This window comes from Chiloscyllium plagiosum, unplaced genomic scaffold (assembly GCF_037043375.1).
Source record: "Chiloscyllium plagiosum isolate Xiang-an unplaced genomic scaffold, Cpla_swu_hap1 HiC_scaffold_17, whole genome shotgun sequence".
Classification (NCBI taxonomy): domain Eukaryota; kingdom Metazoa; phylum Chordata; class Chondrichthyes; order Orectolobiformes; family Hemiscylliidae; genus Chiloscyllium; species Chiloscyllium plagiosum.
The window spans coordinates 63,045,635-63,070,938 of record NW_028270155.1 but is presented as its reverse complement, the minus strand read 5'-3'; the positions used below and the strand labels follow the sequence as shown (position 1 = coordinate 63,070,938).

At 44.7% G+C, this 25,304-nt stretch overlaps 1 pseudogene; it reads left to right on the top strand.

Moving 5' to 3' along the window:
• LOC148147381 (uncharacterized) overlaps nt 1–25,304 on the top strand; it is a 76,962-nt pseudogene that overhangs the window by 50,872 nt on the left and 786 nt on the right.

The window sequence follows — 25,304 nt, the reverse complement described above, 5'->3', positions numbered from 1 at the left end:
TGAGGGTGGGAGGTAGGAGTGGGTGAGGGGGGGTGAACAGGTTGAGCCGGTTGATGTCCCGGCAGCAGTTTGAAATGAAGAGATCAAGGGCGGGTAACAGGCCAGCATGGGGTGTCGAGGTGGACGGGGTGTGTTGGAGGCGGGAGAAGGGATCCTCGGTGGGTGGGTGGGAGTCTTGGTTGTAAAAGTAGGCCCAGAGGAGGAGGTGGTGGAAGAAACGTTCAAGGTCGCAGCGTGTGTCGAACTCATTAATCTGGGAGTGTAGAGGAATAAAGGTGAGACCAAAATTGAGGACAAAACATTCGTCCTCAGTGAGGGGGAGGTTTGGGGAATGGTGAAGACATGGCGCAGATGGGAGCTAGGACCTGGAGTGGGGCTGGAATTCAAGGAGGAGGTGGCGACAGTAACTTGAGTGGGCGTGGTTATGGGGACAGTGGCTTGAGTGGGTATTCCTTGACCCTGTCCAGGGGTGACTTTCTCATGATAAGGGACTGGAGCGATCACAGGACTCAGCCACAACCTCCACAGAGATGGCCAGGCAGTGAGGTCAAATATGGCCCCAGTCAGGGACCATGATCCTCCAGTGCTGCAATGCTGCTGGTGTTCCACAGGCCCCTGCTCTGTCAGGAGTTGAGTAACACGGTGGAAGGGCTCTCTCACTGGGAGGGCAGTGGACCATGGGTAACTGATATAACTGACAGCATCAGGGAGCTGCAATGCTCACAGTGGTCCTGGAGTAGTGCAGACACTCTTTCAGAGGGATCACTGTCCAACCTGAGGCTCCTCACAGGACTTTGTATCATTCTCACCACTGAAGAGAGAGACATTTGTGAGTGCCCCTATTTTAAGGTGTCTGCTCGATCTCTCCCATGTCCAGCAGCGTTCTCCTCTCCCAATGAGGCTGCTGTCTGGACACTGCTTCAGACCCTCCCTCTGGGCCCTGTACTTCCTGGTAAAGTTAAGGATGGTGAATGGGGAGGTGACCAATTAGGAATCTGCTTTGTGTAACGTTGCTTTGGTGGGAACACTGAGGTCATACCCAGGATCCGGAAAATTTAACCCAATAATTTCCCAGTTGGCATCACATTTCCTCCTCCTTCCCTGCCTGACTCTGTTAGACAGGCGAGAGAGAAATGTCTCAATGTGTTTGTATCGACACAGCTTCTTCAACTGTGTTATTGTTGGTGAAGCTAATGTTCTGGTTTATCATTTCCATTTTAGTCCGATTCTCCACCATGCAGCGCCCGGGACTCTGGTGGGAATGGTAAGTGAAGATTGTTTTAAAATGCTGACATCACTCAATACGGGAATATGTAAATGGGGGAATGATTCTCATGATTAATAATTCTCCAACACAGGCACCTTCGATCAGAATGTATGTAACACCCTCATGAGCGGACCGGGGAACAGAGTGGATACGATCACTTGCAGATGTGACCGTCTGGGTCTCTTCTTTGTACTAACACTGGAATCGAAGGTATGAATCATGCTCATCTCCACACTGTAAATAAACTCCAATATAAGGTTCAATTGGCCTGGAAAGTGAGACTGTTGTCACATTCTTACTGCAGTTCAATACAGCTCTGCCCAAGTCTTGAACATGCCTCTGCAAAATATTCTGTAGCTCTCCCACCCCAGTCTCTATGTTTACTTTTAATCTGTTAAAAAACCCAGCAATGTAACAATATTTCAGCCTCTCAGTTCAGATGAACCTCCTGCTTGAAATCCCATTCTGACTTTGATATCAAGCCCATACATGGATTTTCAATGGGCCTCCCAACTCTGGTGCAGTGTCTGAGCTCCCGCTAGTTCAGACAAACCAGGGAAATCAGTCATTTGTTTTCATTCTCTCCCAGGATGCAGGTGTTGCTGGATGGGCCAACAATAGTTCCCTGTCCCTCATTGCTCTGGAGAAGCTGGTTGTGTGCTGCCTACTTGAACCTCCATAATGCTTATCCCCACAATGCTGACAGGAGGGGAGTTCTGGGAGTTTTACTCAGTGGCTGTGAACTAATGGCGATTTATTACCAGATCAGATGGTGTGTGGCTTGAAGCCTAACTTACAGATGGTCCTGTTTTCATTAATCTTCTGGCGCCATCCTTCAAGATGCTGAATGCAGCAGGTTTGAAAGGTGCTTTTCAAGGAGTTTTGGTGAGTTAATCTAATGAATGGTACTTACTGCTCCCACTGTGAGCCTGAGCTGCACGTAGGGAGTGTTGAAGGTGGTGGATGTGATGCCAACCAAGTGGTTTCCTTTATCCTGCGACTGCCAAGCTTCTAGAATGTTGTTCCTCATTCAGAATTCTCCCGAGATTAACATACGGGCAAATGTTTTATTGACATTAATTTTAAGACGGCTCGAATATAATAACAGAAATGTGTTGCTGAGTCTGAGTTTTGGGCCCCATTATGAAGGAAGGGTGTTGGAGGAGGTCTAGAGGAGGCTTAAAAGAATGATCCCGAGGATAAAGGGTTTGTCACATGAGGAGCAAATGGGAAATCTGGGAACATACTCAATGGCATGTAGACGGATGAGGGGGATCTGAGTGAAACTTGATACGAAGAGGCCTGGATCCAGTGGATGTGGAGAAATTGTTTCCACCAATAGGAGATTAGGACCTGGGGACACATCCTGAGGGTGAGGGGGTGACCATTTAGATGAGGAGGAATATCTGCTTCCAGAGGGTGCTGAAGCTGTGGATCTCATTGCCCAAGTGTCTTTAAGATAGAGATGTACAGGTTCTTGATCAGTAAGGGAGTAAGGGTTATGGGGAGCAGGCAGGAGAATGTGGTTGAGGAACAGGCCAGCCATGATTGAATGCTAGAGCTGATTCAATGGGCTGAATGGCCTCATTCTACCCCTGTCTTGTGGCCTCAGCAGGACATTTCTGCTCTTGTAATCTTGCCCTCTCTAAGTGAATGCTAATATTGCATTTGCTTTCCTCACTGCCAGATTTGATACGTAATCTCCACTTGTAAGTAAATAGAAGTATGATCTATGCAATCTATCAAGGCCGGTTCCATTTTAAGATCTGAACTGTCCAGTCCCGTCATCAGCTTGAACCATAGCAAGGACAAGTGGAGAGGATCCCATCAGAATGCTGAGGTGTGCCTTGTAGACAGGCTTACGAGTGCAGAGGTGAGTCACTCACAGCAGAATACCGAGCCGCTGACCTGCTCTCACAGCCACAGGACTGATATAGCTGATCAGTCCCGTTTCTGGTCAGGGGTAAGCCCATGATGGTATAAGGGGGGAAATCAACAATAGTATTGGCATTGAATGTCATGAGGAGATGGTTCAATTCTCTCTTGTTGGAGATGATTATTGTCTGGCAGTTAGTGTGAATGTATCTGCCACTTAATTTCCTTCAAACATTTGTTTTCTCTCTTATCTCCCAATTTATTCCCAAATTTATTGATTTTTTTCAACCCCTCTGGTTAGTGCAGTTATCTTTGTTTCAGAGTTATCTGTAAATCCCAGACACAAGTTTGACCAGTTTACATGGCAATTTCATTCATTTCAAACCTTTTCCTCCATAGGTTACTAATTGTTCCTAACTCTGTTCCTTAAAAATCTCTTTACCTGTTGTAAAGTCTGGCTATTGTCTTTCACACTGAATATCTCATCATTCGTGTTTCCCAGTTTGCATCAGCATTTCAAACTTTAATTGTTCTTTTCATGTCAAAGCATCAGTCATCCATCCGTCCTGGTTTTTAATTCTGCACTCAGCCAACTATTCTGAGCCATCAGCAATTCCTTCTCCTATTCACGGTATTTGTCACACCATCTCGGAGAGGTTTTTGAAATTTGACGTTTTAAACTGAAGATCAGTCTTTGTTGAATTTGCTTCCATGTGTTTATCATTGAGACATTGTAAGTTCTCGCTCAAGTACTTTAGTTCCAGTGACGGATGCTGAAGTGCTCTCGCCAGTTTATATTTTCTTCAGCAAATTCACCATTTCAGCACAAAATTGGTTCACCACTTGATCAGCTTTCCCTTTAACTGTCATTATCAGCAACAGGCTGCTTGGGTTTGGCCTCAGTAATTGTGGAGAGTTTGGATAAGACCAACGTGATCAGGAGCTGCAACAAGACACTCAGTGATATGTGCTGGCTCAGTCATTATCCTGTATCATATCTCCCCTTCAAAAACTGGGAATAATTTCCACAATTTAACTTTCTTTCCCAATCACTTTGTAATTTAACCTTGCACAAGGGAATAGCTTCATAACACTTTTTACTTGTCAAACCGTCTGGAACACAAACTGTCTCATCAGCCACCATCAATGACTGAAGTGTCCCAGTGTCTCTCAAAAGATAAATTTGTTCCTTTGTTTTGTTGGAGAGGAAAGGGAATACTTCTCACTGAGAGATAAAACCTCTGTAACCTCCTGTATTCTGGCTAAGTTCAATGGAGTTCAAGGAAATATTTCATCATCTATCCTGAGGTACATTCTCTATTCTAGAAGGTTCTGGGAGAACATGCTGCTCTTCTATTGCCCCTGGTTTATGGGTCCATTCCCAGCAATCAGTGCAATGTTGTTCCTGTGTTACATCTTGTTTCAAAGGAAACATAGGCTTTTGGGCTTCACTCTCACTCTCAGCATCTCTCAGTTTGACTTGAGGAGAGTGTCCTTTTCGGTGGAAATTCCTGCTCCCTTGAGTGGCTTGGGAAATGGTAAGAAAATTGGGAAAATACAGAGAGAATGGAAAAATCAAGTCCTCAATGTTGGGAATAACATTTCCAGTTTTCCCAACAGTTCACACAGCAAATTCTGAATCTTGCACATGAACGGTCACCATTTTATTTCCATGAAGTTGCATCTCATTATCAGCCCCACTCCCGTCACTGTATGCACCTTCCAGTTCTCCTCCCCGTCCCTGAGAAACTAGATGACACCAATTCAAACTAAACGACATGGATGTCACAGCAGTTACCTGGCAACTGCAGCTTATTGCCTCCTTCTCCATGCCTTTGGACAACTCCATCTTTCCATCATTTCACCACATGCTCCATGGACACTGTCCTCTTCCACCCTTGATCCATGTAAGTGGGCATCACCAAACACCCAGCCTCAGCACATCATCACGGCTGCTTTTAGACAAATCACACACCGCGTCACCTCCTTCAGACTTCACCATGGAGCTCAGGGATGCTAATGAGCTGCTTGCTTCTGCCAGTTACTTTGCAGACAGGGACACATATGAATCTCATACATCTACAAATGATGTATGTGCTGGCTCAGTCAAGCAGCCTGAACAGTGGGATTCTCCCCCACAGCTGGTTTCTCCCAGGTACAGGGTGCTATAGCGTGCACCCATCTTGCTCTGATCATTTCCTATCACCAGCCGGTAAACATCGGCAACCGAAAAGGTTCCCACTTCATCAACTCCATCAAAAACTGATGACACCTTTACAAAAGCCTCAGACTGAGGCAGAACAGAGGCACAACACTGTCCATGTTTCCACCAGGGCCATAATGGAACTTATCGTAGACCTGTTGCCGTTGGTAATACTGTCCAATGAAGAAAGATTGAAAAAAAATTGGTCTTTATTCTCTCGAGTTTCAAAGAATAAGAAATGATTTCACTGAAAAATGCAAAATAGTGAAAGGGATAGACTGGGTTGATGCAGGTGAAACGTTACCCCGAGTGGGGGGGGTCTAGAACCAGGAACAATTGAAAAATAAGGGGGATGCCACTTCGGTGTGAATGAGCAGAATTGTTTTTCCTCGGAGGGTTGTGAACCTTTGGAATTCTCAGTCTTCCAAAGAATTCTCTGCAGAAGCCTGTGGAGAATCCAGATTTGAGTATGTTTAAGGGAGAGATTGATACATTTCTGGTGGTCACTAATATGGGGATGGGATGAGTAAAGGACTTTTGAAATGTTCAATCAGCTATGATCATACTGAAGGGCAGGGCAGTTTCAGTGGGCTGAATGGCCATCTTTAGCTTCTGCATTCCTGTGAGGCTTTGCTGCCTGGACTGCTCCTGTGGGGACTTAGAGTCTAACCAGAAAGGGTGTGCTACTTCATTGAGGAAGGTTCTGAGAAGGAAAATGAGGATCAGGACATTGACATGGAGAGGTGCCCAAGGAAGCATGATAGAGCTATGCTTCATCAAGCACGAGGAAATAATTGAAACCTGCTTCCAGGATGAATGTGCTGGGTTTTCAACTTCCTTTCATTCTGTAACTCTCGGTGAAGTGTATGGCAAGACACCCCTGGTCAGTATGTGTGGAGCAGACAATTTCTGAACTCCTTGAACTTGTCTGTTAATGAAGAAATGGTTTGTTCTTCATATGATTGTCTGCTTGCTCTCTTCAGGTGCTTCCACCTTCCAGTATCTGCACTTTGCAGGTTTTCCTGCTATTTTGGAGAAAGCAGCAGTCAGTGAGATAGGACAGTCCCATCTCATGAGGTTATGGAGTTTTAGACCTACAACAACAGCATGAGATCTGAGTGCTGTGTGATGCAGTCCCTCACGATTTGCAGCAGGTTGGGAGCAATTCGGAGGTACCTCCATTACAGCCTTCCATCATTGGTTAGACTTCAATGTGTCAAACTGCTAAATTGCCCTGAAAGACTTGGGCATCCTGTTGGACAGCACCTAACCAGAGAGAAGCAGTGTTTTGTGCAGATTCTCTCAGCAGATCACTGTGCTGTGAGGGAGAGAGAAGATGTGAACGCCCCATTGTGTACCTCCCAGCTTTTAATGACAATGCACTCCCTCCAAAAGCTGAGAGATTGAATAAAACGTTGCCTGCAGAGATATGTGATATCATCACTGAATCTACCCTCTCACTGTCAAGGTTTGTGTAAATGTGGATGATTTGTGCAGGCCAGGCCCTGTCAGAATCCCTGAACATTGTTTTTATCCTGAGTGTTGTTAACATTAACCTGCCTTAGCTGTAGTCATCGAGGTCACAGTTCAGGATCCATAATTCTGATGCTATCTGCAGTCGAGGAGTTGGGAGCTTCTGAGAGAATGAGTAAGGCTTGGCCATTACAGCTTCTTTCTCCCTTGGGATATCTGAAAAGGCTGCTCACCTCTCACTAGCTCCAACAGCTGCACAGACAATGAAGCTGGCATTTTGAGAATGCAAAGGAGCATATTTTTAGAGAAATGCACTGATGTGTCCTCCCTGTCACCCACACGCCCTCAGGGCGGTTTTTAATTTCCTTTCCGTCTCAGTCCGATGTCTCAGTGCAGTCCAGCCTTCTGCTGCTGGGATAGGGGCAATGTTCTCTGTAGCTGGTCTTGTTGGCCTGGAAGACTTGGTTGGTCACCCCCAGGGATATTTGATTCTAGAGGGTCCAGGTTAGCTGAGATTGTCCTGCTGGGTAACAGGCTCATCCCTCTTGGCTTGGACTTCAGTTGGTATTAGCATCAGAGGCAGGGGGAAGGTGAAGGGGCCAGACACCACTAGACTGTTCTGAGAAGCTGCGGGAGGTTTCATGTGGGCCTCCTCCTCCTGTGGGTGTCTGCTGGCACCATCCTGTCTCCCTGAGAGGAAGAAGGATCTGGAATGGGATTGAGGTCCCTCATCCCCCTTTGGCTTTGCCATTGATGCTGAGAGCCGATAGCTACACTGATGGAGTTCAGGCCTGTGTGGAGAAGCAGCAGACACTTGGTGTGCAGGACCTGGGTTTCCAGCGCAGTCACCAGCCTGTCCATGGTGCCAGAGCTCGCGTTGGTGCACTCATCCATCCTTGGATTCACTTTCCTGACTGCTGCAGACAAGCTTGTATACTGTTGCTGGGGTGTTTCTCTGCATGTTGCTGATGTCCTTTAATCGCTGAGAACAGCGGGTCATATTCTGCCTGGTGTTGTGCTGGTGCCTGGTCTCCAGTTCTCTCCTGACCAGTGACCTGGGACATTTCTTCCTCGACCAACTGTGGGACAGCACAATGATGTGCTCACCAGACTGTGCTCCTGTCTCTCATCTAGAAAGTGTACCCACCGAGATGAAAGTCTGAGCTGGTACAGGGTGCAGTGAAAGCCTTGCTGGTACATCCTCTGAGCACTCAGTCGCACCCCTTCAGAGGTGGGGTTAGAACTGAGGCACCCCAGTGTGTGTCTCTTCTTTGTGGTGGTTTGCTGGGTCTCACAAGAGCCTGCATAAGAGAAGAAAGGGAACTAATTGTGTGAAAGGACGAAAGGTTGGTGCGTGTTGAGAACGTGTTTGCGCTGGCAATAACGAGAAAACAGCACAGCACGGCCCAATCAAACTGGAGGGGAAGTGGTGGGAAAGTGGAAATGTCACTGGATGAGTAATTCTGAACCCCAGGCTGGTCTTCGGGGGACATGGTTTTCAATCACACCATGGCTGTTTGTCAGGTTTGCCAGGGAGATCGGAGGAGCTGAATGTTATTTAATGAAGGAAGCCTGGAGAAAACTACAAAAGAGGGTTTTGGTAGTTCTCTTCCAGGAATCTCAAAATGTTGGTGTGTCAGTTCAGAAGGTAATCGGAAAGGCCAATGGAATGTTGCTCCTTATTTCAAAGGGAATGAAGTGTAAAAATAAGGAAGACTTGTTAAAATGAAACTGGGCACCTGCTGGAACACACCAAGAAGACAGTGAACAGTTTGGTCCCCTACTCTAAGGAAAGATGTACTGGCATTGGAGGCAGTCCCGAAATGTTCACTGTGTGGGTCCCAAGGAAAAGGGGGTGCAGGAGCAGAGGGTCTTGGGTGTTTAGGCGCACAGATCATTGAAGGTGGTGGGACAAGTGGAGAAAGCAGTTGAAGCCCACAGTATTCTCACCTGTATTAGTAGGGGCATGGAGTACAAGAACAGGGAGGTGATGTTGAACTGTATAATACATTGGTTAGACCGCAAGTAGAGTATTGTTAGGAGATGTGGGCATATTATTATAGAAAAGGATGTGAGTGCATTGGAGAGAATGCGGAAGTAATTTACAAGAATGCATCCAGGAATGAGGAATGACAGTGATAAGGATAGATTGAAGAAGTTGACACTGTTCTCATTCGAGAGACGATGGCTGAGAGGAGATTTGATAGAGGCTTTTGAAATCGAGTGGGCTGGATGGAGCCCAAGGGAGAAACTGCTCCTGCTTGTGAAAGGGACAAGGACAAGAGGGCAGAGAGTTAAAGGGATGGGCAAACCAAACAGGGGTGATGTGAGAACAAACAAACACATTTCCACTGAGTGAAGAGTTAGAGTATGGAATGTACTGCCTGGAAATGTGGTGCAGGCAGGTTCAATTGGTGTCTTCAACAGGGCATTGGCTGGTTATTTGGATAAAAATCATATGCAAGGTTATGGGGAGGAGGCAGGAGATTGGGATGAGGTAATGATGCTCGTTTGAAGAGGTGTGCAAGCACAATGAGCCAAATGGCCTCCTTCTGCATTGTAAGAATTCAGTGATTCTGTACGGAGGGATATCGCTATGACAAGAAGTTGGGGAGGTTTTGTCTGTACTTGAGGTCTCACAGATTGAGAGATGACCTTGTTGAAACATTTCAGGTTATGGGGGTTTGACAGGCGAGATGCTGAGGGTTATTTCTCTTCGTGAGAGAGTTCAGGGGCAGAGGGAATAATCTCAGAGTAAGGTGTGTCTGTTTAAGACAGAGATGATGAGGAATGTCTTTTCTCCGAGGCACTGGTTGTATGAAACTATTTACTGCAGAGGCCTGGAGAGGCTGGGCCATAAAGTGTATTAAAGACTGAGTTAGACAGATTTTTATTCAGTGAAAGAGTTAAGAATTATTGGAGGAAGGTCGGGAAGTGGAAGTGAGGATGATCCCATCACCCTTGAACTTATTGAATCACAGAGCAGATACGATGGGCCAAATGGCCTCTTTCTGTTCCAATGTATTATGATCTTATTAAATTGTGGAACAGGCCCAAAGGCCTGATGGCCTGCTCCTACTCCATGTCCATCTGTTTATATGTGTCCCTGCCTGCTAGGCCACAATGTTTAGCAGGTACATCTGGAACCTCCACCAGACTGGGAAGGCTGAATAGGGCCCCAGTGAGAGCTGTATTAAAGCTTCAATTTTAAATGTTTGGATTTCCTTCAGCAGTCCAATACTTGATCTAAGCCTGAGCCCCTGGTTAGCCCCAATTCTACTCCTGTTAATGTGGGATTCCCCTCTAATCAGGGATAGATACAGCAGTTACACAATAGCACCCACTGAAGGGCTTAGACTTGGGAATTCTCACATTTGGAGTCTGCGGACTGACACTTTGTGATAATAATGATTGTGTTTTCGTCACCACTGAAGTATTTAAACATTTAAATGATGCTTGGGTACTGATCAAGTACAGGGACATTCTGGAATGTTCCCTGATCTCCTTTCACTTGCTCAAAACCAATTACACTTCTCATTTTTCTGAGTTCTGATGACAGGTAGAGACATGACAATGTTTAACATTTCCATGTCGGAGATGAATCAATCTGTGAAATACTTATGATGTGGAACTTTAATGTAGGATAATCTGTTGCAATGTTTTTATCATATTTCTTTACAGGACATTTTTGCCTTTGTTCCAAGTGGTGACCCATTTAAAATTACAACACAGAGTAACCATTCCAATCATGTCAGTGTCACTACCCCAGTGACAGGCAGAGCCTGTGAAACACCCCCGGTAAGACAGAATTACCCTTCAGTATCTCAATTCCATTATTTATAAACATCGATTTGATAGAAAAATATCTCACGTATGAATTTCCACTTTAGGAATCATCCACCAGCCTGTCCTCTTCAGCAGGTAAATGAACTTTATAATAAAACCTACTATTCAGTTTTGGGAATTGTGCGACAGTGATGGTTGTATTACTGCAGAACTTGCTGGATGGAAGCACAGTGGGAGAAAGACCACTGTAACAGCAGATTGTGGAAATATCTTGTTTGAATTTTCTTATAAAACACAGCCCCCATTTATCTCTCCACCCTGGAGGCTCTCTGCTTCTATTCCCGATGAAGAACTTTTGCCTGAAATGTCAATTTTCCTGTTCCCTGGATGCTGCCTGACCTGCTGTTCTTTTCCAGCGCCACTCTAATCTAAACCACAGTTCCAATGATTTCAGCTTTATGGTGTATCCATTGTTTTACTGCAAATGTAGAGCAACCTGCTGTTAGTTTCAAAAGTCTTCAGAATAGCATTAAATATGAGATAATGATGGCAATGGTATTTTATATTCAGGATACTTCCCCTCAGGTGTCCACCAATCTCAGTAACTTGGTGTACTCTTCCCCCTAACCTGTCTCTCCAGCGCACACCAGATCCTGTGGATTTTCACTCATGCACTGCTCTGCATCAACCATCATTCCCCTCAGCTTTCACAGCAACCTTCAGCCAGAAGTGCTGAGTGGATGATCCATCTTGGCCTCCTCTAGTGGCCCCCAGCATTACAGATACCAATCTTCAGCCAATTCAGTTCACTCCACATAATATCAAGGAATGGCTGGAAATGCTGAATTCCGCAAAGGCTCTGGGCCCTGACAACATTCTGGCAATAGTACTGAAGACTTGTGTTCCAGAACTTGCTACATCCCGAGCTAAGCTGTTCCAGTCCAGTTACAAAACTGGGATCTGCACAATAATGTGGAAAATTGCCCAGGCATGTCCTGCACATAACAGGCAGGACAAATCCAATCACCGCCCATCAGTCTACTCTCGATCATCAGGAAAGTGATGGAAGGTGTCCATCAACAGTGCTACCCAGCAGCACCTGCTCAGTAATAACCTGCTCAGTGACGCCCAGTTTAGGTTCCACCAGGCCACTCAGCTCCTGACCTCATTTCAGCATTGGCTCAAAAATGGACAAAAGAACTGAATTCCAGAGGTGAGGTGAGAGTGACAGTCCTTGACATCAAGGCTGCATTCAACCAAGTGTGGCATCAAGGAGTCCCAGCAAAACTGGAATTAGTGGGCATCAGGGGGCAAAATCTTTGGTATTTAGAGTCATCCCTTAACACATAGGAAGATGCTCGTGGTTGTTGGAGGTCAGTCATCTTACTCCAGGACATCTCTGCACATGTTCCTCAGAGTAGTACCCTAGGCCCAAACATCTTCAGCTGCTCCATCAATGATCTTCCCTCCATCACCAAGTCAGAAGTGGGAGTGTTTGCCAATGATTGCTCAATGTTCAGCACCATTCATGACTCCTCAGACACTGAAGCAGCCCAAGTTCAAATGCAACAAGATCTGGACAATATCCAGGCTTGAACTGACAAGTTGCAAGTCACGCAAATGCGAGGATGTGACCATCACCAAGAAGACACAATCTAACCCCCACCCCTTGACATTCACTCCTTGATGTTCCCATCACTGAATCCTCTGCAAAGCCTGTCCACCACCTGCAAGGCACAAATCAGGAGTGTGATCGAATATTCCCCACTTACCTGGATGAGTGCGGCCCCAAAGATGCTCAACAAGCTTGACACCATCCAGGATAAAGCAGCCCGCTTAATCCCCACTACATCCACAAGCATCCACTCCCTCCATCACTGATGCTCAGTAGCAGCAGTGTGAACTATCTACAAGATGCACTGCAGAAATTCACCAAAGATCCTCAGTCAGCACCTTCCAAACCCACAACCACTTCCATCTGGAAGGACAAGGGCAGCACAGACATGGGAACACCACCACCTGCATATTTCCCACCAAGCCACTCACCATCGTGACTTGGAAATATATCACCATTCCTTCATCATCGCTGGGTCAAAATCCTGGAATTCCCTCCCTAATGGCATTGGGGGTCAACCCACAGCAGGTGGACTGGTTCAAGAAGGCAGCTCACCCCCACCTTCTCAAGGGCAGCTGGGGACGGGCAATAAATGCCGGCCAGCCAGCGACGCCCACATCCCACAAATGAATAAATAAATAAAGAGCCCTTTCTGACATTACCGACGGGCTTATGACTAAACACCCTCTCCTCCTTTCAAAGAAACATCTGAACAAAGGTTTCCAATTCCCCAATTCTAGTTGCGAGTTTTGGGGAGTTTCTTGTTATTTCCTGTATTACTCCTGATAAAGGTCAAACCATTTTACTTGCTTATATTTTGTCTCCTTCATATTCTGTCATCGTGCAGGTAACAATCCCACTCCCCAGAATTTGGATCCCAACCAAATGTGCTGAGACACGATGCAGCAACTGCTTTCCAGGGGGAAAAACATGAACAACTCTGATTCAGTGAACAAATTCCTAGTGCAATGTGATGGTGTCATTCCTGACAGGTAGGTATCAGTGCTCATAAAATGTGATGTTCATCTGCGAACAGAATCTGTGGGATTGATTGGTCACACAGTGGTTAGCACTGCTGCCTCCCAGCACCAGTTATCTCAGTTCAATTCCAGCCTTGGCTGACTGTCTGGTTGGTGCAGACTCAATGGGCCATGTGGCACTGCAGGAGTTCTGTGATTTTCAACTTGTTGCTAATCAGCTGTCTGTTATAGACACCGTCTAATTTTCACCTCCAATTAATGTACAATTCCAGTTTAAGCCCGGTGATTAAATTAAACATCTACGAGCAAGCGTTCATGTGAATGTTGTGTGGGGGTCAGGTGCTTACCTTTTGTCACATGTTGGGTATTTCTCTCCTTTCCCTATGTTCCTGGTTGAGACCCTAGTTCAGGATAATTTCCACCCATCGAGGTCAGGTTCCATGTTGGCGTGGTTAGCAGGTCTGTTAACATTGCTGATGGCATGGGGGCATTTGCAATATCACGTGAAGATGGAAGAATTTCTTTACATGTTCACCTTTTTTACGCTCCCATTTTGTCTGTTTAATGCTCCCTGATTGATCGCACTAACCCGTGATTAAAATGGTTAGTGCCTGATACACATGCCCAGTCCCTGGGAATGCTGGCTGCCAGACTCTGAGCACCCCCAGGGCTCACAGTATGAGAAATATATCTTGCTTCATTTTATCATTTACTGAATAATCCACGGTATGTTTTCCTGGATTTATTAAAGCACTTTACAGCATTTCCCCTGGAAAATCCTACATGTGTCATCAACAAGGTCCCTCTGGTTATGAGCTTGTGGGGGTGACCCCTTTACTTTTTATTGTGGAGCCACGTACATGTTGCTCACTGCATAGATGTTGCCAGACTGAATATTTCCAGCACTTTCTGCTTTTATTAAATTGCGTTTCTGTTGTAGTACAACACTGGAGAGAATACTCGCAGAGATAGAAATTGAAGGAGGAAATCAATCCTTCTCAACGCCAAATTACTTTGCTCAAATTCAAAGAATAGAAGCTGAAAAGTTCCCAGGACTTCACTTTCCTCCATCAGATTTGGTGAGTGTTGTGTTTAGCTGGGCATTGTAAGCAATGACTATCATGTGTTGGGAACTAACACCATTTTTAGAGAAAATGTTGGGAGAGGGCTTGAGAATCTTTCAGTGTAGTTATTTTAAACTGAAGTTAACCCTTCCTTTGAATTCACATTGATACTGTATTCTAGACTTATTTAATTCCATTCAATGTTTGTGAACTTCCTCAGGGTCATATTTAATCCGATCCTGAGCCTCTCCAAAGGTGCTCTTGAGTTTGGCATCAGGAGATACATCACAATTGTTCATAAATTTTTATTATTCACTTAGAGTTTGGATTTGAAAAAAATTGTAAATTTATGGATGAAACCAATACAAATGGAGATTACCACGAATGATCAGAAATCTATTAATTGCAGAATGGGCATAAAGTTTACAAACAAATATCAATACGTATAAACATGTGATACACATTTTGGTTTGAAAGATAAAGACATCATCTCTTACTTGAAAAACAAGAATTTAATTTGAGTCCAGTAACAAAAGGATCTCAGCAGCAGTACACAGATAATTAGGGTGGCATGGTGGTTTGATGGATAGTACTGCTACCTCACAGCGCCATGGGCTTGGATTCGATCCCACCTTTGGGTGGCTGTCAGTGTAGGGTTTGCAGATTCTCCCCGTGTCTATGTGGGTTTCCCTCAGGTGCTCAGGTTTCCTCCCACAGTCCAAAGATATGCAGGTTGTGAGGATTGACCGTGATAGTGTCCTGGGGTGTACAGGCCAGGTGGGTTAGCCATGGGAAATGTCGGTGTGTGGGTCTGGGTGAGATGCTCATTGGACGGTCGGTGGGAACTTGATGGGCCAAATGGCCTGCTCCCACAATGTAGGGATTCTATAAAAATGCAGGTTTTTAAGTTCAGAATAAAAGAATCATCGTGCTGAGTTCACATCGAGATGAATAGACTGAAAAGGAAGGAAATTATGTAAAACTTATCTCAAATCTTGGTTAGATCACTCTTGGAGTCCTGTTTACTCCGAGAGAATGTGGAACTCACTACCAGGGGGAGGAATTGTGGTGAACTGCGGGGATGGATTGAAGGGGAGGTGAAGTACTGTACGTCCATGTGGGAGAAGGGAATACAGCAAAGCTTTCCAAAGTGGGTTCGCAAATGCTCTGACAGAATGATGCAGCTTTACATTCTTCCATTTCCTCAATCTGTGGGTGTGGCCTTAATGAGGTGTGGCTCCTGCAGCACTGACGTTGGCCAACCTTACACACTGTTTGAAAACCATGAGATTTCCTCAAACCTCTCTGACCCATACCTCTTGTTCTTACAGTCCCACATGCCTCCATTCTTCAACGTTTCCCCCTTCTTTTAAAAGTCTTTGCCCTTCCCCTGCTCTATCGGTCTTCCCCAGCTCCACTGGCCCTCACATCTCCCATTCTCACTGAATGGCCACAACAACTTTTCAGCCTTGTACAGGTGCCCTGGGTGGGAAAGGTTCAGAACCCTGGAACACAGGGTAAGTCTATTAGAGTTAGATATTGAAATCCCCGAATCCCCTTTCGGGAATAAAATCTGCTGTGTTTACCTGGTCTGCACTACATGTGACTCATGTACAGGGCCGTGGTGAGGCCATACCGAGAATATTGTTGCAGTTTTGGTCTCCTTTTCTGAGGAAGGATACACTTGCTCTCGAGGGAGTGCAGTGAAGGTTTACCAGAATGATTGCAGGGATGGCGGGACTGACACATGAGGAGAGATTGACGAGGATAGGATGGTTTTTGCTGGAGTTCAGATGAGTGAGTGGGGAATCTCATACAGATTTATAAAATTCTAACAGGACTAGACAGGAAGGGAAACCAAAACAATGTTCCTTTGTTTCTTTTTCCCCCCATTGGATGTGGGTGTCACTGACCGGGTCAGCATTTATTGCCCATCCCGAGTTGCCCATGAAAAGGTGGTGGTGAGATGCCTTCTTGAACTGCTGCAGTCCATGTGTTGTAGGTAGACCCACAATGGTATTGGGAGGGAGCTCCAGGATTTTGACCCAGTGATAATGAGGTAATGGTGAAATACTTCCAAGTTAGAAAGGTGAGCCACTTGGAGTGTTAACCAATTTAAGATTCATGAAAGACTGAGAGACCGTTGGAGAGAGGGTAGGGAGAGGTTTGAAAGAAAAGAATACATACCAGTAAAAGAGCAGTTTAATTTTGACAGTCCCCAGACCATCAGAGCGAACAAGATGTCATAAGCTGTTTCAGCAGTTCAGGTAGACAGAGCAGAAAAAAACCCTTAGCATTTCTTAGTCTGTCAGTGTCTGGGTATCTCAGAAAAGGCAGTAATGGGGAGAAAAGATCACAGGTGAATGTGTAAATGTCACCCTGGTGAGCTTGTCAGTTGAGTAAGAAATTGACCGGAGCGACAGTTCACAGGGGGTTAAGTGTGTGTGAGAGATACTGTCGTGGAAATGGGTTCATGGGTCTTTTTGCTGTTTATGATTGAATACTTCCAAAACGTCTCACTTATATCATGCTGTTGGTTATTCCAGTTTGTATACTAAACTTCTGCTCTTAGTTAAAAGAATATGAGAAACCTCTTATGAAACCTCTTGTGGGCGGCACGGTGGCACAGTGGTTAGCACTGCTGCCTCACAGCGCCGGAGACCCGGGTTCAATTCCCGCCTCAGGCGACTGACTGTGTGGAGTTTGCACATTCTCCCCGTGTCTGTGTGGGTTTCCTCCGGGTGCTCCGGTTTCCTCCCACAATCCAAAGATGTGCAGGTCAGGTGCATTGGCCATGCTAAATTGCCCGTAGTGTTAGGTAAGGTGTAAATGTAGGGGTATGGGTGGGTTGCGCTTCGGCGGGTCGGTGTGGACTTGTTGGGCCGAAGGGCCTGTTTCCACACTGTAATCTAATCTAATCTAATCTAATCTAATATGTTCAGTGACTGACCACCATGGCACCCAAACTGGAAAAATAAACTTTACAGTCAATCAAGTCAGGTTTCCCTCTGGAATCTAACTGGTTCAGTATTATCACCAGCTGGGCTCATGATAAACAATTGATTTACCTTGTTTCATTCAAACAGATCCAGCAGCAAAATGTCTCAAGCTTAGCCCGAAAGGTTGAAATTGAATTGCCTCCAACTCTTCTGGACCAGGTTAAGGAACAGCCAAATGTTCAGATCTCGAGAGTCATTTTTGTTATCGATGGAAATACAAACCTTTTCCAGGTAACGTAGTCAGAATCAACATTGAAGTATAATGCAAGTTAATTCATTTGGAAAATAACAATAGGATAATATTATATCAAGTAATCGCTACATTTATGAAGTTAACAACGTGAAATGTAGTGCTGTGCCTCGGAGTGGGATGCAAGAAAGGACAGCAGGTTTATGCTCATACACGCTGCTTCATACTCTCATGGTCAACATTTTCCAACAAGAGAGAGAGAAATGTCCCAGTGATTGTATTGTACCGTGTCGTGTGATGGGGCTGCTATACCGAGTAGCTGGAGTTTTGTGGAAGCAGCAGGAACTGGGTGAGGGTCTGGCCTCACTGGGTTCTGCATGAGCACAAGGTGCAGTATCTGGATGTTTGGTCTGAGTCCCAGTCCCCAGGGACTGCTGGGTGATATGGCTGTGGTGCATTGAGCAGCGTGTGGTGAGAGTGGTGTGGTTCGGGGGAAATGTCCTTTTGAAGATACATTCACTGACCTCAACCACCTGTGTAAGTTCACTGACATACTTGTGGCACTGCTTCAGACACAAGACCCACACTTGAAAACAGGAGAGAACACAGCTTCAGCACTCACTCTGTCACTCAAAGGAAAAGCTACCAAATTACATGAATCATTGAGACTGCGACTTAACTGTATTTTATCTCTTGTATGGGGGCTTGTGTTCCTGTACGAACATCACATTTGACCCTTCAATTTACAAAACTCGTTCAGTATTTTTTAGTTCTGGGCTGTATTGAAGTTATAGCAGGAGAACACTGGGTTTGAGACCATAAACTGCTCAGAAGGACAGTGATGTCAACCCTAGCTATGCATCTCATTAATTTTGTACATTTCGACTAAGTCTCCCCACAGCTTCTGCACTCCGAGTTTTACTCACCTCTCCTTATAGCTCATACCCTCTCATCCAGGCAGCATCCTTGTAAACTCTTCTTTCTGAAGCCTCCAATCCTTCCTTTGGACTGACGACCAGAAATGAACACAAAATCCTACGTGTGGCCTAATCAATGTCTTACATAGCTGCATCATGACCCCCTGACTCTTGAACACAATTCTCCAAACAATTTTCTTAAATAAAGGCACAACATTAGTCCTCTGGCAACTCACCTGTGGTGACAGATGAGTCAAATATTTCTGAATGGGCTCCACAATTTCTTCCGTCACTTCCCACAGCATTCTGGGATACACTTGATCAGGTCCTGGAGATTTATTTAGCGTTATATTTTCTCAGACATTCAACACTTCCTCTTCTGCAATGTGAACTGTTTTCAACACATTTATATTTATTTACCCAGAGTTCCCTAGCCACCATCTTTTTTCTCCGCAGTAAAAAATTGACACATAGTATTTATTTTGCATCTCTCCCATCTCCTAACACAGAGAGAACCTCATTGATCTGTAAGGGACCCAATTCTCTCTCGAGCTCCTCTTTTACTGTTCATGTTTTTAGAGACTTCTGAAACTTATCTGCCAAAGGCTCTCATATCCCCTCTCTGACCTCCTGATCTCCCGCTTCAGAATGCTCCTACCCTCTTTATACTCTTCATAAGAATCATTTGATCCCAGTTGTCTACATCTCACGTGTAATGCTTTTGTATTCTTGACGAGAACCCCAATCCCTTCATCCATCCATTGTTCTCTCAAAGGGTCATGAATCTATGGGATTCTCTATTCCAGAATGCAGTGGACATGGGAGACTGAATACATTTGAGGAGGAGAGAAACAGATGTTTAATTAATACTGGGTTAGAGGGTTATGGGGAGAGGGCAGGATAGTGGAGTTGAGGCAGAGATTAAATCAGCAATGATCAGTTGAACGGCAAAATCGGTTTGAGGGGCTGAGTTACCTACTCCTGCTCCTAGTTAATAGGTTTACTGTTTATTACTAGTGTTTTGTCTGCTTCCTCTTGTGTGAAAATGGACACAAAGTACTCAGTATATTGATCCATCATTAGCTTGGTGTTTCTTCCAGAATACCAGTCTCCAGCAAATAAAAAAAAACAAAGGAACCAACAGGAACAATACTTTCAGTTTTTGTTTATTTCATCTTTTGCATCACTTTGACTTTTCAAACATTACTTGTCCTTATATGCTCCATTTTCATTCAGTAATTTTCTACTCTGGCCAGTTCATACTCCCCAATTCTCCCAATCTCTCATATCCCGGGAAGTACTCTGTGATTGTAAAAGAATTGGGCAGTGTGGGTTGGAACAGCTTTCACGAGCTGGGAAAATAGCTGACATTGGGAGACCTGGAGTAAATACTGAAATGGAAGTGAAGGTGCTACAAACATCGGAAAATCCATGGATTGCAAAACCATTTCCAGTTTTAACTTGATGTCAGGTAAACTGGAACATCGGCAGTCACAGACAAAGTGTTCCTTTCCAGGGCAGAGATCAGGTGATTACTTCCATCCACACCACATGAACTTTTCTATTTCCAATATTCAGTGCCCCGGATGAACAGCCTCTCATTACAGGAAGAGATTCTGACTTCAAATGTCGGATCATAAACAATGTGTTCAAAGTTGTAAAGAACAAAAGAGGATTCAGTTTTAATCAGCCTTTTGGAATGTTTTTTAGATTACTTACAGTGTGGAAACAGGCCCTTCGGCCCAACAAGTCCATACTGACCCACTGAAGCACACCCACCCAGACCCATTTCCCTATATTTACCGCTGACACCTAACACTATGGGCAATTTAGCATAGCCAATTCACCTGGCCTGCACGTTTTTTGACTGTGGGAGTAAACCGGAGCACCCGGAGGAAACCCACGCAGACACGGGGAGAATGTGCAAACTCCACACAGTCAGTCGCCTGAGGCGGGAATTGAACCCGGGTCTCAGGCGCTGTGAGGCAGCAGTGCTAACCACTGTGCCACCGTGCTGCCCATATGTTGGTGAGGACATTCTGACCAATGAATCCAAACATGTTTCTGCAAATCTAAGCTGCCTCTGTCTTGTTTGGGTGGGCAGTTTCATGCTGGCTGCACACTCATACCGTTCAGAAATGCTTCTTATTTTGCCTCACTTACTGAAATACCAATAAGGCCAAGTCTCTGCAAAAAGGTTTGTATATACGAATTTATTGAAATGTAATCCTGTTTAAAATACACAGTCCCATCTGTAAAAAGTATCCACACTCCTCAAGGATACATTACTCTTGCTGTCCTTTGTCTCCAGAGTGACAATAACAGCACTGTGTTAAACAATCTAGTAAGTGGAATCGAAGTGGTCAATGTCACCATTGAAAACCTCACCGACCCAGTGACCATTGTCTTCCAGAACACAACCTTGCCGGTAAGGGAAAACACAAACACTCATTCATTCATCGCTGTGCAACTGAACAAATAAATTATTTAAGTAAATGAGAGCCCTTTATGATGTAAATCAATTCCATTTTAGACTTACTCAAGTGGAAAATGTGTCTTTTGGGATTTCAGAAAAGGTGAGTTAACATTTGATAAAACAAACTTTGTTAGCTCTAGAATTGAGGAGTAATGGCTCACCTCTGATTTTCTAACTTTTCATTGTAGGGAGCACAAGTCATGGCATCTGGAGTGAGTCTGGCTGTACGACCGAAAGTCAGCTTCACTACATCACCTGCAAGTGCACCCACTTGACCTCTTTCGCTGTGTTACTGGTACGAATGATCCAATCAAATACTGTGTTTTATTCTGGATGGATTGCAGTAGGAACAATAAATCTCCAGCATGCTGTGATCAATCTGTCCTCTCATTGTGGTTTGAATACAATTTCATTGTGGAATGAAAGGGAAGCAGAGAGACATAGATCATTGAAAGCACAGATGGGGACCATTCTGTCCATCATGTCTGTGCATACTGAGAGGGATCTATCCAAAATCAATCCCACTTTCCAGTAGCAGCTCTGTAAATTACAACAATTTACATACATATCCAATTTTCATTTTTGAACATAATTAGGGTTTGACTCCATTACACTTTTCGGTTGCGAGTTCCAGATCCCTATCTTCTCCTCAACTGCCCTCTATTCATCCACAAATTAATCTAAATTTCTACCCAATGGTTAATGATCTCTTTGCCAAGGGAAACAGGCTCACTCTGCCTCAAGCGCCTATTGCATGTCCATCTCAATTAAATTTCTCCTCAACCTTCCCTGTTCCAAAAAAGCCTGGTCTCTCCAATCTGTCCTTGTGATCTTTATTCCTGGTGATATCTTTGTCAATCTCTGTGTACATTTTCTCTGTGATCAAATCCTTCCAGTAACCCTGTAAATGGTGTAGTGTGCAGGACTCCACCAGTGGCTGACCTAGATTGAGCTGAAGCTCTCTGCTGCTATATTTTACCCCTTGGTTAATCAACAATCCCATTGGCCTTCTTTGCAGCTGATCGACCTAATTTGTAACCTCAGGGAACATGTGCTCCACAGTCTCTCTATTCCTTCACACTGCTCAGTATTCCACCATTTATCGTTTCTTCCCTCACGCATTTGCCCCCTTCCAATTCCCTACTTACATTTCTCTCCATCGCGTTTTCTCCCAGCTCAGTGGTAATCTCTCTGATGCCTGAAGCTTTCTTCCTCACTATCCATTTTTATAACATCTGCAAACTGAATCCTGTCCCTACATCATTGATACCTGCCAAGTAAAGTAAGGGACAGAGCCTTCCACAACCCCACTGAAACAGCCTCCCAATCACAAAAGCAGTGTTGCCCATTGCCCTTTGCTTCCTATCATTGAACAGCTCAGATTCAATTTGTCCCGTGCTCTTGGATCCTGTGGGTTCTTGCTTTTCTGCCCAGTCTCCCATATCATTCTTTCCCCTTAGAGTGGTCCCTTGCTGCTCAGTGACATCGCTGACCCAGATAACAGGGAGGCAACATACCATCCTGGTGTCTGTGGCTACAGTAATGTATGTTTATTCCCTTAAGTAGTGGTTGCACGTCCACTGTCATCATTCGGAATTTTATCGGTGTTTCCCTAAACAGAGTCACCAAGCTGCTCACAGTTTGGCATTGCCATCACCAGTTCACAAACCCACCTCCAATCAAAGAGAAAGATGCATTGGGACTCCTACCTGGTTCTCTTTAGGCAGTCATTCATTCCCTCTCTGCTCGGGGATTATTAAGCTGCAGCATGTCAGCTCCTGCTCACGTTCTGAAGCTCAAGCTGCTCCAGACGGTGATAATTCCTGTGTACGTGATTGTCCAGCACAAGAGGGCTCCTGTGGTACAGTGGGTAGTGTCCCTACCCCTGAGGCAGGAGGCTTGGGTTCAAGTCCTCCCTGCTCCAGAGGAGTGACATCACAATTCTGAACAGGTTCATTAGAAAGTACCTTGTCCAACATGAGAAGCTTCCTGGATTGCTACGTGCTACAGGGTGTGTACTCAACACAACTGAGGTGCCCCACCATGTCCTTTTTCATTGCACAGCGTATGAACTTACCAGAAAGACAGAGGGTTGTGCCTTATTTGAAAAATAGTCCCAGCTACTTGGGATCTGCTCCTCCCCTTGTGCTGATATCACACTATTCTTTTATATTCCCACTGCTCCCATTCCCTTCCCTCCAGGCTTTCCATTTCAACTTCATTTGTTTCGACCTGATTTCTTGATCACAATGAAGTTATCAGTAACTGAGCTGAAACATTTCCCTGTGAATCGCTGATCTGCCTTGCTCTGTGATGCCACTTTGTTATTTGTTTCATGCTGTGTCCTTCAGCTCCCTTTGCTGTTACTCTGCTACACTGCCATTGAAATCACTGCAATTACTCCTGTGACCCACCTCACTCACCTGACTCTCTCCATCCTTGTGGGATCAGACATTGTCATTGATGAGCCGAGGAAAGAGGCAAGTTGGCAATAGTCAAGGTCGAGGCATTTCAAGCTCAAATGATCCAAGGGCAGGCTGTTTTCTCCCAGAACCCCTTGCCAACCCAGCGGCAAAAATAAAACACAGCACAAATTTTGATGTCTGCAAATGCATCAGGCAAGAGAGAATCCCAAAGCAAAGTCTAGATGCCCAGTGCACATTTCTCTCACACATAACAGGCCACTGTGAGCTATCATTTTTCCGACAGTCCAACATGTCATGATCATTGATGCAGATGAGATTGGAAATGTGTCATCCATTACACAGCAGACCCAATTGTTGGAGTTGTTTGTCACCTTTGCAGAAATCGTGGTTTCTGAGGGTTCGTTTTGAATTGCTACATGTCCATTTTGGTTTGACTGTCTCTTTCTCCAGTGTATGAAATGTCCTTAATTTCGGCGGCATTTGATGTAGATTTAACAGAATAGAACAGAGACAATTAATTAAAAAGGACTTCAACAATCCTGGTCTCTAATACTCCGCTGTTTTGTCCAGCTGCTCCATTTTGATTGACAGATATTTCTCTGATCCTTTAGACCTCGGTTTCTTCTGCACATTGAATGGGAGCTGGGTGGGAGCTGGAGTTTTAAGGAACATTCAGAATAGTTGGTTGAGGCTGAACTGCCTCAATTCTGATGTGAAAAGAAAACAGGGTCATCCACTGGCAACGAAGCTGGTTTGACAGACTCTGCAAGATGGCACAATCCACATACATCTCCACCTGCTCACAGCCATGGGACACTGTCTTCTGGGAGCTAAAGGCAGCGTGGATTACAAGGGCACCTGCAACCACTGTGCAGTTGAAGGCTGGTACAGCCAGTATTGGAAATTTCCCTCTGCACCAGTGAGGCATGTTGTACTGGAGACTGGACTTCTTTAGTCTTGTCCATATTTCATGTTTCCTTTCATTTTCCTTTTTTGTGTTATTCCTTCAACCTCTCCTCTGTCAGCCTTGAGTTAAGGTATGAATTGGTGGAAGTGCCTTTAGAACATTTCTAACGGCTTTCAGGATTTTTGTGATCAGCCCTTAAATATGGTGGACCTGTGGCTAGATCCCTGATGGTGCTTTGATGTAAAAACATTTAGAATTTTCTTTCTCAAAGGATTATCACAGTGACGATGCCTCAGATGTTACTTCATCGACACGTTCTGTTGCATTGATTATTGTTGGCACTTTTATCATTTTCATAGTGATTACAGTTCACTGCTATGAGACAATCAGGTAAGAAAATCTGCTCTCAAGGCTGTCATTCTCCTTTTGAAGTGTATTTCTGCTGCAAACCCATTCTGTTTTACATTTACACATTGTTCATTCTGAATTGTTATTTCTTTCAATCAATTACAGGCTACATGCACATACGCTAATACAAACTGATTGGATCAAGTGAGGAGTTTCCATGTTTTACTATGATTTTAGTGTATGCTTTGATTATTTGATTTCCTTCACACAATGAACAGTATATTCCCAAACCCAAAGCAATAATCAGCTATTAATAACCCTTTGACGAGGAGAAGGGACAATGTTGAATCAAATGTTGCTGTCTTGAATTGCCAACAACTCCTGAACGTCACAGTGACCATTCCAATGTGATGGTCCATGTTGCAAAACTTGCAATCCCAGCCTGAAATTCTTTGTATTCTTTGATGTGGGCAGATGGAAAACTGCAGGCTGGATAGAAGTAATTAGAATATGGATTCACAGCGTGTATGAGGGGAAAATCCATACAGGATGTTCGCACCTACACACTGAAAGAATCTAAAACATTAATCTTTAGGTTTATTTATCAAATTGTTCATTTATTCATGAAAGCTCCTCTCATGGACTTGTCTTCCGAGTCTTAGCTTTTCGTAGGAGCTGATGCTTGACTTTACCCCCCTCCTGGGAGGGGCTTCAATCAGTTCACCCGTGGCCAATAGTACTGACTATTTTGAATTTTTGATGATGTGTCAAGTGAAAT